This window comes from Capsicum annuum, chromosome 2 (genome assembly GCF_002878395.1).
Source record: "Capsicum annuum cultivar UCD-10X-F1 chromosome 2, UCD10Xv1.1, whole genome shotgun sequence".
Classification (NCBI taxonomy): Eukaryota; Viridiplantae; Streptophyta; class Magnoliopsida; order Solanales; family Solanaceae; genus Capsicum; species Capsicum annuum.
The window spans coordinates 23,871,916-23,891,457 of NC_061112.1; positions in this window are offsets into that span (position 1 = coordinate 23,871,916).

The window sequence follows — 19,542 nt, forward strand, 5'->3', positions numbered from 1 at the left end:
GGCATGTCTCAATGGCTCGCTGGTTTTATTGATTTTCTTAGAGGCTTTTCAGACTAGTATAGATGTTAGGAGTTGATTAATAAGTCATATTTTGTTATCTTTCTGAAATTCTTTTATTCTTGGATGATGAGTACTCTATTGATATTTGAGGGTTATTTATGGAAACCCCATTGATTTGTGTTGAACTGAATGAAAATGGCTCAAAGGGTTAGCTTGGGGCTACTCGTATCCTGAAGCACCATGTGAAACTATGGGACCCATTTTTGGGGCATTACAAACTTGGTATCAGAGCCTAAGGTTTTAAGGTGTCCTAGGGAGTCTGACAAGCCGCGTTAAGTACATTCTTGATCATCAGTATGTAGCGCGCCACATCTACGAGCAAGAGGCTACAAGACATTTTAGGAAAAAATGTGATTCTTTCTTTTAGAAGTCTATCGTGCTTAAAGTGTCTCTCTCTGCTATTGGTTAGTGCTCTCCTCTTTCAGAAATATGCCTCCACATCGAGCGAGAAGAAATAATCATGGTTAGCAACCTCAACCCGCTGATCCATTGAATGAAAATGTGTGTCATGCAAAATTTCGGGCAGCCTTTCAGGCACTGGCCCAAGCTATTAGTGCAAATATTCAGGCCAACCTGGCCCCAGCTTCACAGGAGTAGGGAGGTGATTCAGCTGCTGCTAGGATCCGCAACTTCATGCAGATGAATCCACCGAAATTCTGTGGGTCGAAGTCTGCTGAGGATCCACGGTTGTTTTTAGAGGAGGTGCAGAAGATTACTCAGGTGATACATGTATCTGAGGAACATAGTATGGAGTTGGCTGTGTATAGATTGAAAGACCTTGCTTATGACTGGGTTGTTGCTTGAAGGAAAGGTAGAGGTGAGGGAGCTGTCCCTATGACTTCGTAAGAGTTCCAGGATGCATTCCTTGATAAGTTTTTCCCTTTGGAGATGAGGGAGGCAAAGGTGGAAGAGTTTATGAACCTACGACAGGGCTCTATGACTGTTAGGGAGTACTGTCTAAAGTTCAATCAGTTGGCCCAGTATGCTCCTGACTTAGTGGCTGATAATCGGGATAGTATGAGTAAGTTTGTGACTGGAGTGTCTAGTTATGTGGTTAAGGAGTACAGGTCTACTATGCTGAATAGTGAGATGAATCTTTCTAGGCTGATGACTCATGCCTAATAGATTAAGGCAGACAAGATTAAGGAGAGAGATAGAATGAGAAGGAATAAGAGAGCTAGGTCCGAACAGCACGAACAGGGTCAGACTAGATCACAGAGAGGGAGTCGCCCTCAGTATCAAGATTGTTCGTCTATGCCAGAACCATCATCTGCTAGTGCTCTCATGCCTAGAGGTATGTAGGAGTGAGGTAGCAGGTCATATGCATCCATGTCCTAGTATAGTGCTGGCAGTAAGCCAAATCGTCCCCTGTGTCATAAGTGTGGTAGGGCTCATTCGAGTGAGTGTTGGGGTGAGAAGAGGGGTTATTTCTGGTGTGGTGACATGGGTCACAGAGTTAGAGATTGTCCACAGAATGGACAAGGGCGTCGTGACTATCGCCCACAGACCCAGACTCAGACTATTAGTGCTCTAGTTCCAATGACTCGCTCAGCCCCAGCTCGGGGTCCCTCTTCTAGCAATTTTGGTCGGCAGTACTAGAATAGATTCTATGCTTTACCATCCCACCAGGAAAGATATGAGAGTCCTCTTTCTAATGAAATTGGTTTCATCCAATTTGGATATCGGAGTAAAACGTTATGGTTGATCTACTTCAGACTATCAAAACAGTCCACCAAAGGATATATTCGAGAATTAGTTAATTTTTAAGGGCATTTTGGTCATTATGCCTTCACTTCATGGATGAAAATTGTCCATTTATACCTATATTGAGCCATAAAATTCATGTTCTTCCGTAAAAAACATTGAGAGAACTGAACCCTAGGTCCGTTTTGAGCTCCAAATATCTTCCAATTTCACTTTAGAAATTCAAATTTGATCCGATAATTGAACTCATCATCTCGAGACGTTCGAGGATCACCCCTTATTTTTGTGAACAGGATTCCATAATCAAGAGGTAAATTTCAAGGTATGTGGAGTTTTTTTCAACAAGAGCACTCTTTCGTTCTTGTGCCCAAAAGTAATTTTCTTTACGAAGACATGATTTTTACTTGATTATTATGATTTTGAAGCATGAACTCATATTCTATGATGATTATTATGAAATTTTGATATCTATGATTTTGAAAAATGGAGTTACATGTGTGGTGATATAAAGCATGAATCTTGAACGATATTTATCATGATTTTGATATTTGGGTCTTGAACCCCATTTGAAATTGTGTCTTTGAGAAAATGTGTGCTATAAGCATGTTGATGTTGAATATTTGAGATGTGTTGAATGATTTGACCTTTTTGTCTTAATGGAGTCGCTTTGAACTCGAATGTGAAAGAAATCCACAACGTGTTTGATTATGATAAATGGGTAGCATGATGGCTCCCGATATATACTTATATATTGATGAAAGTTGTTTTGTTGTGGATTGTCTTTGAAATAATCTAAGCTAAGTCCGGGAGTACTCTTTAGCACCGAGTGGGAGGTATAAAGTGACCTTACTTCCCTAGAACTACATGCCCCCATAGGACGTGAGCCTGAGGCTGATTTATATAGTGATCACTAGTGTTTTTAGGTTGATATTGGAAGTCCTACTCCGATGGCAAGGATAGGATGGCTCTCCCCAACGTGGGTTGGATGTTGGATTCCATTTGGCTCACATGGTTTATGTCTGTTATAGGATCTCCTAGTGTATGTGTGTTTCCTTCTATCTATGGTGAACAGTGAAGTGATTTGAAAGTGGAATTATGAAAGTTATTCTTTTGAAAGATTTAAATGATATTTACATTATGAGAATTGATATTCTTGATGAACTGAAAGTGATTGACAAATTATATGATGACTCACATGTGTTATTATACTTATTTCATCCTCTCATGATTATGATGATTTTCTTCGGGCTATGTAATTCTTTTATACATCCTGCATGTTTCTTATAAATATTTATGATGATGTTTTTTATAAAACAGCATACACCCCCATACACTCGGTTCCTTTCCATGGTACCGACCCACATCTTCTGATGTGGGCTGTATTTTCTTAAAATATAGGTTCAGGTGTTCAGTTTCAGGTTCGACAGTGATTCTTCGGGCACGCTGTTCTACATCCTCTATCGTGGTGAGTCCTTATATTCTGAGGACGTGATGTCTGATGTTGGTTTCACGAAATTATTTACATTAGATAACTGAGTATGAGTCAGTTGGGGCATGTCTCAATGGCTCACTGGTTTTATTGATTTACTTAGAGGCTCGTCAGACTAGTATAGATGTTGAGAGTTGACTAATAAGTCATATTTTGTTATCTTTCTAAAAATTTTTTATTGTTGGATGATGATTACTCTGTTGATATTTGACGGTTATTTATGGAAACCCCATTGATTTATGTTGAACTAAATAAAAATGGCTTAAATGGTTAGCTTGGGGCTACTCGTAGCCTCAAGCACCGTGTGACGCTCCGGGACCCATTTTTGGGGCGTTACAAACTTGATGTCAAAGCCTAAGATTTTACGGTGTCCTAGGGAGTCTGAAAAGTCGCGTTAAGTAGAGTCTTGATCACCGGTGTGTAGCGCGCCACATCTATGAGCAAAGGCTACAAGACATTTTAGGAAAAAGTGTGATTCTTTCTTTCAGAAGTCTATCGTGCTTAAAGTGTCTCTCTCTGCTATTGATTTCTGCTCTTCTCTTTAAAAAATATGCCTCCACATCAAACGAGAAGAAATAATGATGGTCAACAACCTCAACCCGCTGACCCATTGAATGAAAACGTATCTCATGCTGAATTTTGGACAGCCTTTTAGGCGCTGGCCCAAGCTATTACTGCAAATGTTCAGGCCAACCCAGTCCCAGCTCCACAGAAGTAGGGAGGTGATTCAGCTGCTGCTAGGATCCATTACTTCATGCGGATGAATCCGTTGGAATTCTATGGGTCCAAGTCTGATGAGGATCCATGGTTTTTTTAGAAGAGGTACGGAAGATTACTCAGGTAATGCATGTATCTGAGGAACATAGTGTGGAGTTAGCCGTGTGTAGGTTGAAAGGCCTTGCTTATGACTGGGCTGTTGCTTGGAGAAAAGGTAGAGGTGAGGGAGCTGTCCCTACAACTTGGCAAGAGTTCCAAGATGCATTTATGGATAAGTTTTTCCCTTTAGAGATAAGGAAGGCGAAGGTGGAAGAGTTTATGAACCTGCGATAGGGCTCTATGACTGTTAGGGAGTACTGTCTAAAGTTCAATCAATTGGCCAAGTATGCTCCTGACTTAGTGGCTGATAATCGGGCTAATATGAGTAAGTTTGTGAGTAGAGTATCTAGTTATATGATTAAGGAGTGTAGGTCTGCTATGCTGAATAGTGAGATGAATCTTTCTAGGCTGATGACTCATGCCCAACAGATTAAGGAAGACAAGATTAAGGAGAGAGAGAGAATGAGAGGGAATAAGAGAGCTAGGTTTGAGCAGCACAGACAGGGTCAGACTAGATCGCAAGGAGGGAGTCGCCCTCAGTATTAGGATCGTTTATCTATGCCAGCACTGTCAACTGCTAGTGCTCCTATGCCTAGAGATAGGTAGGAGCAAGGTAGTATGTCATATGCATCCAGGTCCCAGTACAGTGCTGGCAGTAAGCCAAATCATCCCCTGTGTCCTAAGTGTGGTAGGGCTCATTCGGGTGAGTGTTGGGGTGAGAAGAGGGGTTATTTCTGATGTGGTAACATGAGTCACAGAGTTAGAAATTGTCCACAGGATGGACAAGGGCATCGTGACTATCGCCCTCAGACCCAGACTCAGACTGTTAGTGCTCCAGTTCCAGTGACTCTCCCAACCCCAGCTCAGGGCGCCTCTTCTAGCAATGCTGGCGGGCAGTGCCATAATAGATTCTATGCTTTACTGTCTCACCAGGAATAGGAGGACTCTCCTGATGTTATTACTGGTATGCTTCGTATATTTCAGTTTGATGTGTATGCTTTGTTAGATCCTAGATCTAGTTTCTCATATGTTACACCTTTGATTGCTGTGAATTTTGAAATGAGTCCTGAGATTATTCCTGAGCCTATCCTTGTTTCTACCCCAGTGGGTGATTCGATTGTTGCCCAGAAAGTGTATAAAAAGTATCCTGTTACCGTTCTTCATAAAGTCTTGTTGGCTGATCTAATTGAGTTAGACATGGTAGATTTTGATGTGATTCTGGGTATGGACTGACTGTATTCTTCTTATGCCTCTATTGATTGTCGGACCCAAATGGTCAAGTTTTAGTTTTTGGGTGCATCCATGTTTGAGTGGTCTGGGAATTCTGTGTCACCTACGAGTCATTTTATCTCTGACCTCAAAGCTAGAAAGCTTATTTTCAAGGGGTGTATTTACCATTTGGTTAGAGTCAAAGACACTAAGTCTGAGACTCCAACTTTACAGTCTATTAACGTCATCAATGAGTTTTCTGATGTCTTTCTGGATGATCTCCCAGGGATATCTCCTGATAGAGACATAGAGTTCAGGATTGATCTTCTTCCCGATACTCAGCCCACTTCTATTTCTCCTTACCGTATGGCCCCTGCAGAACTTAAGGAGTTGAAAGAGAAACTCAAAGATCTACTAGATAAGGGTTTCATAAGGCCTAGTGTTTCTCCTTAGGGTGCTCCTGTGTTGTTTGTGAGAAAGAAAGATGGCTCTTTGCGTATGTGCATTGATTACCGCCAACTAAATAAAATCACCGTAAAAAATAAGTACCCCCTTCCGAGAATAAATGATTTGTTTGACCAATTGCAAGGTGAAAGTTATTTCTCAAAGATAGACCTTCATTTCGGCTATCATCAACTCAAAGTTAAGGAGTGTGACATCCCGAAAACCGCTTTCCGAAATCATTATGGCTATTTTGAGTTTCTTGTTATGTCTTTCGGGTTAACTAATGCTCCAGCAGCTTTCATGGACCTCATGCATCGAGTGTTCAAACCATATCTGGATATGTTTGTCATAGTGTTCATCGATGATATACTGGTGTACTCTCGTAGTGAGGATGAATATTCTGATCATCTCCGAACTATCTTGCAAATCCTTAGAGATCACAAGTTGTTTGCCAAGTTCAGTAAGTGTGAGTTTTGGCTAAGGTCAGTTGCTTTTCTGGGTCATATCATTTCTTCTGAGGGTATTAGAGTTGATCCCCAAAAGACCGAAGCTGTTAGAAATTGGCCTAGACCTATTTATCCGACTGATATCTGAAGTTTCTTGGGTTTAGCTGGCTATTACTTCCATTTTGTTGAGGGTTTCTCCTTTATAACGTCTCCTATGACTCGGTTGACCCAAAAGAAAGTGAAGTTCTTGTGGTCTGAATCTTATGAGAAGAGTTTTTAGGAGTTGAAGACTCGACTCACTTCAGCCCCTGTTTTGACTTTGCCTGATGGTGTTGCTGGTTTTGTGGTGTACTGTGATGCTTCGAGGGTTTGGTTGGGTTGCGTATTGATGTATAAGGGTAAGATGATAGCTTATGCTTCTAGACAGTTGAAACCCCATGAGAAAATTTACCCCACCCATGACGTTGAGTTGGCTGCTGTTGTGTTTGCTTTGAAAATCTGGAGACACTATTTGTATGGTGTTCATGTTGATATTTTCACTAATCATAAGAGTCTGCAGTATGTGTTTACCCAGAGAGAATTGAATCTTAGGCAGAGACGATGGTTAGAATTGTTAAAGGACTATGATATGAGTGTGCTGTACCATCCGAGCAAGGCCAGTGTTGTGGCGGATGCCCTAAGTAGAGTGTCCATGGGTAGTGTTTCGCATGTGGTAGAAGGTAAGAAATATTTGGCTCGTGATGTACATCATTTGGCTAGATTGGGGGTTAAGTTGTTTGACTCTGCTGAAGGTAGTATAGGGGTTCAGAGTAGTTCCGAATCCTCCTTGGTTTCAGAAGTGAAGGAAAGGCAATACTTAGATGCTAGTTTGGTTAGACTTAAGGAGTCAGTCAAGCACCAAAAAGTAGAGGTTTTCTCCAAGGGAGAGATAGTGTGTTGAGATTACAGGGTAGATTGTGTGTCCCGAATGTTGATGATCTGAGACAGAGGATTATGGCTGAAGCGCACGGGGCGCGATATTCTATTCATTCTGGTACCACCAAGATGTACCGAGACTTGCGAGAAATTTGAAGAAATATATAGCAGAATTTGTAGCTAAGTGTGCAACATGCCAACAGGTTAAGGTTGCACACCAAAGACCTGGTGGTATGATGCAAGACTTTAGTATTCCCACCTGGAAGTGGGAAGAGATAAATATGGACTTCGTGATTGGTTTACCTCCTTCCCGATGCCATCATGATTCCATTTGGGTTGTGGTTTATAGATTGACTAAGTCTGCTCATTTCTTGCCTGTTCTACTCATTTCTTGCCTGTTCATACTTCATATACTGCTGAGGATTATGCTAGATTGTATATCCGAGAGCTAGTCAGACTGCATGGAATTCTCTTGTCTATCATTTCAGATAGGGGTACTCAGTTCACTTCGTAATTTTGGAAAGCTTTTTAGAAGGGTCTTGGTACCCAAGTGCTTTTGAGTTCTGCTTTTCATCCGCAGACCGATGGTCAGGCTGAGCGGACCATCCAGACCTTAGAGAATATGTTGAGAGCTTGTGCACTTAACTTTAAGGGAAGTTGGGATGATTACTTACTGTTGATAGAATTTGCTTATAATAATAACTTTCACTCTAGTATTGGCATGGCTCTGTTTGAAGACTTGTATAAGAGGAAGTTTAGATCACCCATATGTTGGTTCAAGGTGGGTGAAGCGGCTGTGAGTGGTCCTAATTCGGTATTCGAGGCTATGGAAAAAGTTAAGTTGATTAGGGAAAGGTTGAAAACTGCGCAGAGTTGTCAGAAGTCATATGTGGATGTTAGAAGGAGAGACCTTGAGTTTGAAGTTGGTGACCTAGTGTATCTGAAAATTTAACCCATGAGGGGGGTGAAGAGATTTGGAAAGAAGGGGAAGCTTAGTCCCCGTTATGTTGGTCCTTACAAAATTCTTAGCCGTGTTGGTAATGTAGCTTATGAGGTCGAGTTGCCTTCTGAGTTGTCCTCTGTTCATCCAATATTCCATATCTCCATGCTTAGAAAGCATATTAACGATGATATGGTAGTGGATTCCTCTGTAAGTGCTGACATTCAAGAAAATTCAGTGTCCGAAGACTAAGGAACAAAGAAGTTCCCTTGGTCAAGGTATTATGGCTAAACCAATCTATTGAGGGTGTAACTTGGGAAGCTAAGGTGGATATGCGATCCAAGTACCCGTACCTATTTTCCGCGAACTCCGATCAAGCCGAAGGTACCATTCTTTCCTAAATCATGCACTTTTGATAAAAGTTGCAGCAGTTCAGCTGTCATTTATTATGTGTTCAGCTGTAGTTTCTTGAATTTATGCATTCTATGTTGCATTCAGAGTGAGAAACAATGTGGTGATGAGTCTAACGAATGGTTTCATCTGTATGCTCTATTACCTATCTAATCTTGGCGTATCCTAGCATCATTCGAGGATGAATGTTTCCAAGGGGGGGATGATGTAATATCCCGGAAAATTTTTCGTTGAAATTTTGTGCGTAAACGTGTTGAGTTCTATCTTCTAAAATGAATTATAAATTTTGCATGCGTAATGTCTTAGATTATGACCCACCATTGCGTGGATTATTGAATAATCTTTCCAACGATATGTGGATCATCCAAAACAGACACCCGAGCAACGAGTTATGAACATTCTGATCGAACCATGAATAGTAGTGAACAGTAAAACGTGCAGGAAAAAGTACTGAGGCCTGGCGTATTTTTGCTCCAACTTTAAACGATCATAAATCCTTGTACATAATGATCTGAGTGATCTACTATATATCAACAGAAATCTCTACGAGTCCTCTTTCCGATGAAATTGGTTTTATCTAATTTGTCTATTGGAGAAAAAGGTTATAGTCGATCTACTTCAACCTGTCAAAAGTGAATTTTTGGGTCAACTTCAAACGATCATAACTCCTCGTACACAATGATCTGGGTGAAATACTATATATCAACAGAAATATATGAGAGTCCTCTTTCTAATGAAATTAGTTTCATCCAATTTGGATATCGGAGTAAAACGTTATGGTTGATCTACTTCAGACTATCAAAATAGTCCACCAAAGGACAGATTCGAGAATTAGTTGATTTTTAAGGGCATGTTGGTCATTATGCCTTCACTTCATGGACGAAAATTGTCCATTTATACCTATATTGAGCCATAAAATTCATGTTCTTCCATCAAAATCATTGTGAGAACTGAACCCTAGGTCCATTTTGAGCTCCAAATATCTTCCAATTTCACCGTAGAAATTCAAATTTGAAAGAGCTGATGAAGTAGAAATAGGAACCTCGTTGGCCCTAGAAGCAACCTTTAAAGGACAATCCTACTCTATATGACCAATCTGACCAAAAGTAAAACACTAATTCCTCCCTTTCTCACACTCCCCATGGTGCAACTGACCATAGAACCATCACTATTCTAAAACATCGATGCCCAAACGACTTTGAGTAAGAAGTATTAGCCATCGAATAGAAGTTAGGACTCCATCAATTCTACTTCTGAGACCGTTTCCCACTATATCTACCATTCTGTTATTGGCCTTCAACCTCCTCTAAATGTCTATATCTCTTACTATATCTTTCCCCTATCTCAGCTTGCTTTTATTTGCCTCTTCAATTTATAGCATATACACCACAAGTCTAGAGATGTCCATATTTTTGTTCAACAAGACAACTTTTCTCTCCAAAATCAAATCATATGACAACCCAGAAGCAAATTTCCTCATTCTAGTCCTCATGCTATGTACTAACTCAGGAGAATATCGTGACAACTGATGGAATTTCAAGGTAACCTCATTTATCATCATCCTAGCTTGCTTCAAATTTATGAACTCCTTCGCTTTTGTCTTTCTCAGCTCCTAAGGAAAGAAACGATCAAGAAAGGCACCCGAAAAATCATCCCATAAAGATGACTCAATGTTATCACCCTAGACTGATCCCATTTCTCATACCACTGATACACCATATCTTTTAACTGATAAGCAACATACTCCACACCGTCCATATAAGTAACATGCATCACATGAAAAGTCTTTTCCACTTCATCCATGAACCCTTGAGATTCCTTCTTAACCTTAGAACTAATGAAAGTCAGAGAGTGCAACCTCATAAACTGTCCAACTCTAGTGGCCTCTACAATACCAACAGGACCTGGCTGTTGTGATTGAGATATCACTAATTGGGTCAACAGATAAATAAGTGATGAAACTCAACATTGGTAATATCTCTATGAGGTTAACGAGCATGAGAGTCACCCTCAGAAGTAGGATTAGTGGAGACCAATGGGACTCTTTGGGGGCAATCAGTAGCAGTGACCCTAGATCGGTTTTGTACCCAGAAGTAGGATGAGGTTTGTCCATGTTATCCTTAAATGGAACAAAAGAGTTTACACTAATTTCAAATCTTCTTGGAGGTATGATTTAAAAGGAAAGCAAACGGGAATTAGAGAGATTCAAGACCTTAGACTCTATAGCTCAAAAATTAAAAAAAAAAACAAGAAAGGGAAATACTCCTAAATTCCTCCTAGCCTCTCCCTTATAAGTGTGGTGTGCTACACACCCATTAAAGAGTCTCTACTTGACATGACTTTGTGGACACCTAATTGACCATGAACCTAGGCTCTGATACAAACTTTGTCATAATTCGAACCAGGGCCTAGGCATGACGGGCATCTTAAGTTCATCGAGCCCAGATACTACCCTAATTTCTTAGTCAACAGAACACAACACACACTAATATGGATTGAAGTTCGAACATATAACAAGATAGATTAAAATAAGTTCAAAGATTCTAAGTTATATTAATAACCGCCAACCAACACCCATGCACCCCACAAGTTCAAAATCATTAAGAAAGCATGAAGAATGCATAATAAACCAGGGAAAATTAATTTAGGAACCATTCATGTCAAAGGCCTCAACTATATCAAAACCCTTATTTCAAATCCATAAAAGTAACCATGTATATTGAGTTTAAGGGTAGAGTCACATGCCTGAAATACCCAAGATTATGGAGAGAGTTCAACCCTTGAAGCTCTACTTGACCAACATTTTGGAAATCCTAAGTTTTGATACTCGAGAGGATTTGAGAGAGAAGAGAGTCTATTTGATGTGTGTTATGGATAAAAATAGGGCCCCAAGTATGTTTATAAGTCATGGATTATTATTGAAATATAAGGAAAATGTATAAATACCCTTATTAAAAATTGGAAACTAAGCCGCCAGTCGTTACTGGTGACCTTATGACTGTAGGATCACCTTACGACTCGTTTCCTCTTAGTTGTAGTATAGATAGTGTCCCAAACCACCAACTCTGGTATGATTATGAAAAGTACCTTATGATTCATGACAACTCCATACAACTCGTTACATCATAGTCGTACTCAGGACATAATACTTGGGCATCATACTAGTTTTCTTACGGAAAAGACTATACGAGTCATTTAGTGTCCTTATGACTCATCATATGGTAGTCGTTGTCAAAATAGTAACTTAGAGAAATCTCATTGGGCACGTTATGAATGGGTCCTATGACTCATAGTGACTTTCAACAACTCGCAAGGAGAGCCGTAGTCAGCACCTGGGGAGTTTTAACCATCTATCCCCAAAAGATGAATCAATGTATCTCTGAGAAATGAAGAAGGAATAAATCCTGGGGGAGCTTGGGTGGTCCCTGGCCCACCACTGGCTGGGGAAAAAGAATCTCTTGCTCAGGAGCGGGAATAAGGTCTAGTGGAGGACCCTTATTCGGGCCCCTAGTGGCGAACATATCTCTAGGTTGTCCAAGACCTCTGGGTCATCCACGAATAAGAGTAAGATCCTTAGGCTCAATTTCGGGACCCTCATCTACTGTAGAGGTAGCACGTGGCCTGGCCATTTGCGAAAAAGTATAGTTAAAGGAATACTTCTACAAACCAACTCAGACTCTTAGTATGATATGAGTGAAAGAAGTGAAGAACTCCAAAGAATTTCCATAGCCTCTCAAAGATAGGAAATGGACAGCATCATTTTGATCTGCACGACTCTACTTAAAACTTGATTTTGTACCAACAATATCGGTGCAGCCTAGGATCTGATACTAATTTGTCATGACCCAATTTATGAGTCCTGATGGCACCTACTAAATCCTGTCAGTAGGTAAGACAAACTATAACTTGGAGCTAACACAATGGGTTAATTCGGTAGGAAATGCCCATCATAGGTGAATTTAAGAACACAATATATAAATAAAGTAAAAGGGGACTAGATGGAATAAATAGTCAATACAAGATACCAATCCATGATCTGGTAGATCCAGTACAAGAGCATAAGACAGTATCAATACAACTCAAATTCTAGAATATCAATACATTTTTCTCAAAATAAAAAAACTGAAAATAAAGATAGAGGAAAACAGGTGACTCAAACTCCAAGAGCTCACCCTATCTCTAAAAATCAATCACTGTACGAGCGTTTATCAACGATGGAAACTAGTACTTAGATCTTCACCAAAAAGGTACAGAAGTGTAGTATGAGTACCAAAACAATGGGTACTCAGTATGTATCATCAGCTGACTGAACTAAATCATGATATAAGTATGATAAAATGTAAGATAACAATACTAAGTCAAGGTACAGAAACGAACCTGAATCACCTCCAACATCGTTGTACATAATAAGTAAAAAATTTGGAATAATAATGTATCATAAAGCATAAACACAAGCAACGACAACTACAAAATTGGCTCCCATATGCCAATTGGTGTGGAAAAGTAAAGAACTCGTCACAGCCTCCCATACGACTGAAAAGTACACTTAAGACAAGAATAAGAAATTAACCGACATTATAACTAACCTTCCTGATCTTAAAACCATCATTCCACAATTTACCCATATTCCATCATGTTACCATCATCTAACAACCTTACCATCACTACTCACTAATCACCATTTACTAGGCAATAATCATATATTAATCAATATAATCATTTACTAAAATCCATCTAAGTTATACCACATTTTAATCATTTTCTCATTATCAAACTTAGTCAAATTTCTACCTTCAATATCACACCCCAATATTGTCAATCAGAGAAAAGTATGTCATCATAGCATAAAATGCATATTCAAACTTGAACCGATAATATAATAAATATCTGCACTTTAACCGGTAAATATAATAAATATCCAAACTTGAATCGGTAAATATAATTAATATTCATACCCGAACCGGTAAATATAATCAATAGTTCCATAGTCATCCTCTGGACTCGGATCAGTTATATATAATTATCAACATAATCATCTTCCGGACACGAATCGAGTGTGTATATACATACATATATATATATATATAAACCATATCATAAATGGTATCATCAATATTCATAAATTTCATAGTCATTAAGCATCAACCCCACATTAACCAACATAGCCATCAAGTATCAAGAGTTCCTAAAATTACTTTAATACATATTTCCAAGAGTCTAATGAGTGTAATGATTTTACCAAAGCTAATATGTGTCATAGCCTAAAGTGGGTTAAGAGTCCACTTTTAATCTTTAAGTTCCATGTTAGGCAAATTTCTAATCGAGTTAGGCTTAAGGTATTTAAATTCGCTTTTAGATGTAAAACAAGCCACAAGTAGTCCTAAGGTAGAGATTCTACTCAAGCACTTTAACTAAGTCCAAAGAAAACTAAGGCAACCTTCATTACTATAAGTAACTAAGGCCAAACTTACCCTAAGCATGATTTACTTGAGTATCTTACTTAGTCTTGAGCAATCTAAGGCATTCTCATGCATGAGTAATGAAGTCTAATGCACTAAAGTTCAAGGCCACAAGTTAAGTATTTCAAATCTATAGTTTCAATTAAGCCTACACAATACCAACTAAACCCAAGTCTGTCATTTCATCAATCCAGCACCTAGACCCATCTCAAATACAACACAATATCATAAGAATACTATGACAGCTCAACATAACAAGGGATAAACTTTGTTTACCTTGATGTCGAAGAAAGCTCAACGAACAGCTAAAACTTTGCTTTTCCCTTTTGAGAAGCCTCCCCAAGATGTAAAGCTATCAAAAACACATTCTAATCATCAACATAAGAATAACGATACTCATATTGCACCATTGTGCTTTGGATCCAAAAATGACACCAAAAACCCCATATCGGTCCTACTTACAAAAATTATATTTTCGAGACCAACCCAATATTCATACTGATCAAGGAATCATAACTCTCATGAATGGGTGAAAAGCAAGCTAAATTAGGGATAAAATCAAGTCCTAAGAATTTTAGAATTTTGAGAAGTTAATCAAGAAATTCAACCATGAATTTAGAGGATTCTTACCTTAAATACGTAGGAGAATCAACAAGAAAATGGTAATTAAGCTTCTCAAGAACTCATAAGCTTTAATTTTAATCTTTCACACTCTTTAGGGTTTAACTTTCAAGAGGCAAAATGAAAAATAAGCTAAAATCATGAAAAATGGGGCTTTATATACCCAGTCCAGGTGCTCGGGTCTTACTATCGCAGACCTGCAATATACGATTGCATTATCTAGGAAACTGCATAAGCACTCACGATAGCTACCATCCAACTGTGATCACATCACTTTGACTGCCAAGGGTACCGTAATCGTGACCCTTTTCTGGCGATCACCGGCACACCAAATTTCAAGTTTTCATCATGCCCTTGGATTCAGAATCCCTTATACGCAAATGAACAATGAACCAGTTTAAATTTGATATTCCAGACCCATGGAGCAATTTGACTTTTCAACCGAGGTTGTTTCGACCAAATACGGGTCCCACACCTAAATTTTTAATTTCTTCAACTTTTGACCAGTATATCGAAATGAGGCTGGGTGCATCGGGACCCCAACCATAGGTCCACCTTGCTTAAAATTGATATTTTAGATTTGATGGCGTAGTCAAAATTTGCATACGAGATTGTTTTACTGAAGTTTTTACCTTTGACTATTTGGAACCAACAACGACTTCAAAATAGGGAATTATCTCTAAAAACTAAACAAACTGCTCGATAATCAAACTTTCAGTCTCAGCAAGTCATAAGTGACTTGGGGCAACTATTGAAAAGCTCTATCGGCAAAAATATGAAAAATAAACTGAAGGATCATTACATATAATTACAAAAATAATTTCATGTATTAATGGTTGAAATTCATGAAAAATAATTAATTTTATCCGTATTTGTCTCATGTGTGCCTTTAGTTCATACACAAATTGTCATAATTCAAGCAAAATGCCTCAAGTTTATGAAAAATGCCTCAAGTTCACCACCTTTCAAATAGGCTAGAATAATGCTTTGATAAGTCAAACATTAGGTGTAAGGGATCGTTTGATAGAGTGTATTTAAAAAAATAATACATGTATTAGCTTTGTGTATTGCTAATATCTTGTTTGGTACACGTTTTTATCCTATATATTACTAATGGTTGCATTAGTTATACTCTATATGGGCTTGTTTGGTAGAGTGTATAAGAATACTGTAAAATATGGTGTATTAGTAATACTTGTATTAGTAGTGCTTGCGTTAGTTATGCTTACATTTTTCTTTTGCAATATTTAATTTTGTGTATTAAAAGTAACATGGAAAGCATATTATTTTTTTAAAAATATTTTTTTACTAAAAGGCCCTCCATAAATATGGTGGAAAGGATGTAGAAAAGATCTTGCGGGACAATTGTGACTTTAACCATACTTATGCATGCATTAGAATCCATTGCATTACTAATACCATAGATTTTCATGTATTAATAGTGCACTTTTTAATACCAAATAGAGTGTATAACTAATGCAATTATTAGTAACACATAAGATGACAAAGTGTAGCAAATAATGTTTTAGTAAAACACAAAACTAATGCATGTATTTTTTAATGCACTCTACCAAATTATCCATATTTGGTATTAAGGAGTGTATTGCTAATGTATGGAAATCTATGGTATTACTAACGCAACGGAGTCTAATGCATGCATTAGTATAGTTAAAGTCACAATTGTCCCTCAAAATCCTTTTCACATCCTTTTTACAATATTTGTGGAGGATATTTTGTAAAAAAATATTTTTTTTCTACAATTATACAATTCATTTTAATTTTAATATATTAAATCAAACACTGCTTAAGAAAAATGCAAGAATAACTAACATAAGCATTACTAATACATCATATTTTGTACTATCCTTATACACCCTACCACATGACCCCTTAATGTATGAACCTCAAACATTGTGTATCTAAAGTTGATTTACCTGTTGAACTTTAGACATTGCAATACTACATATTTAAAATCATTCAAGGGAACACGAACAAAAAAAATAAAATTTGTAAGGATATAACTTAGATGAGAATCCTGAAATAGGCTATCATGCACTTCCCTCGTTTGAAGCAGGCATGGGATCACCCCATAGTGAGTATCTTTGATTTTTTATTCCCCATAATAATTTTTTTTAAATAGTAGTCATCTTCTTTTTTTTTTTTTTTTTTTTTATGTATAGAACAATTACCTTTTTATCACTCTACATCTCCAATATTTTTTTCTCTCAACCTCTATTTGTTTTTTCTTCCTTTTATTTTCTCTTTTTTTCTTTTTCCTTGTTTTTTATTTTTTTATTTTCCCCTTTTTCCCTTGTTATAATTTGCTTTCTCAATCTTTATTTTTCTTCGCTTTTTTTCTCAAATACAATTTATTTTTATTTCTCGTTATTTTTTCTTTCTTTTTTTTTTTAATTTATTTTCTCAACCTTTATTTTTTTCTTTTATTTCAATTTTTTCAAGTCTTATTTTTATTTTTTCTTCTCATTTTTTTTCTCAACCTTTTTTTTGTTTTTACTTTTCTCTTTTTTCTCATTTCTCTTTTCTTAACCTTTATTTTTTTTCTTTTTTCTCAATCTATATTTTTTCTTTCATCTTCTTTTTCCTCAACTTCCATTATTATTTGCTAATGAACAAAAAGTTGGATAATATACAAAGAGGATTTTATTTCTTTAACATTGAAGGAAACTTAAGGGTATGACATATTGTTTGGAAATCCTTTGGACTAAGAGTATGTTTGGTATGAAGGAAAACATTTCCTGGATTTTTTTTTAATTTTCTCATGTTTGGTTGGCTTAAATAATTCAAAAAATATTTTCCAAATGAACTTATTATGCTCAAATTTTAGGAAAATCACTTTCCTTCAAAAGGTAAGAAAAACATCTTTCAAAACTCTCTTTCAATGTCATACCTTAACTTTTCACCCTAACCCAAGTCTCGGTTCTGATTCTTGACACTAATCCAAGACCCAACTCCCGATCCTGAGTACCGATTCTCCACTTGGGACCAGACTCTTGACCTTAATTTGAAACCCAACTCCCAACCCCGTTAGATGAATCCCAACCCGAGATCAAACTCTCAACCCTGATCTAAGATATAACACTTAGGATTTGACCTCGACTCGAGACCTAACTCTCCCAACCCCCTATAGCCCTCACTCAACCCCCCTTCTTTAATTTTTCTTAAATTTAACTTTTAATTTTTTATTTTTTCTTAGACCACCCCCACTTTCAAAGAATTAAGCTTTTTTAATTGATCTTTTTTAAAAAATTCAAAAGTTCTTTCTTACCCTACCCTCTACCACGTAGTTTGACCACTATCCCTAAGAAATTAATTTTTTAAAAAAATAAATTTCAATTTTTTCTTACTCCACCACTACCCCTACTCGATCATGTACTACCCATCCCAATTTTTTTAGCTCTTAAATTTCTAAAATTTATTTTTTGAAAATAATCAAAAAAAATTCTTACCCACCCCTTTTACCCTATTTGTTCTTATTTTTTGTGTTAAATATATACAAATACTAAAATATATTTTCCTAAAAAGTATTTTTCTAGTCTCTAGCCAAACACAAAAATGTATTTTCTGAAAAAAAAATTCATTCACCAATATTTTTCATAAAATATTTTTCGCTCACCAACCAAATATGAGAAACAAGTATAAAAACAACTTGTTTTCCATGAAAAAATTTTCTAGAAAAATATTTTCGATGGAAAATATTTTTCGTCATACCAAACACACCCTAAGTCTTACCTCTAAGGCAAATGTTATAGGACGTCTCATAAATAAGGACACAATGTGGCAGTGTCAAGTCTTGATTGTGGTCATAACTTGATACTTCAAAATCCTTGACCGAAGTCTTGCCTCTAAGAGAATAGTTATAGAGTATTTCATAAATTAAGACATAATAAAGTAGTATTAACTGAAGGGGAGCCTTGAAGTAACTGATAAAGTTATTGTCATACGATCATGAGACTACGAGTTTAAGCCTTGAAAATAGCTCCTTGTAGAAATGTTAGGTGAGACTGAGTATAAGAGATCCTTGAGATCGGGCCCTTTCCCAAACCCTGCACATAATGGGAGCTTAGTGTACCAGGTTGCCCCTTTTGTTTTAATAAAATCGTGTTACCTCTTGCCTATGTGGAATAAATTTTTTTGTGGGAGGTCCTTGGTCTAAGTCTTGCCTTTGTGGCAAGATTTATAGAGCATATCATGAATCAATACACAATGTAGTAGTATCAACTTTTGCCCATGGGCCGTAACTTATTCTTCGAAAGTTATTGGGATAAGTCTTTCCTCTGAGGCAAGGTCCATAAAACATCTTATAAATCAAAACACAATAAGGTAGTGTCAACTCTTTCCCATTAGGAATAACTTATTATTTGAAAGTCCTTGGTCTAAGTATTGCCTCTAAGGAACGAGTTATAGAGCATCTCATAAATTAAGACACAATATGCTAGTATCAAGTCTTACTCATAGGGCATTACTTGATTTTTAAAAGTCACTAGGCTAAGTTTTTCCTCTAAGGCATGAGTTATAGAGAATCTCATAAGTCAAAACATAATATGGTGGTGTCAACTCTTGGTCATGCGACTTCACTTGTTGTTTAAAAGTCATTAGGCTAAGTATTTCCTCTAAGGTAAGAGTAATAAAACTTATAATAAATTAAGACATAAAGTGGTTGTTTCAACTCTTGTCTGTGCAGTGTAACTTATTGTTTGAGAGTCCTTGGGCTAAATCTTGCCTCTGGATAAGTCATTAATTTGATGACTTGTTAGCACTTTTTAGTCTTAGGTTATCAAGTTTTTTCTATTTATTTAAGGTATTTCTCATGTTATAATGTTCATTTGTGCAGGTAAAGGTTGAAAATAAAGTTGAGCATATCACATGAGTCAATTAGAGTGTTAAATAAAAGAAAAAAGCTTTAAAAGTTCATTTGGACATGCTGGGAGCCACCTGCACATGTACAAGTAGACCTGCGCACACATATGTCCAAATTAAAGAATCCAGTGTCATCTAAGCTAGTGACCT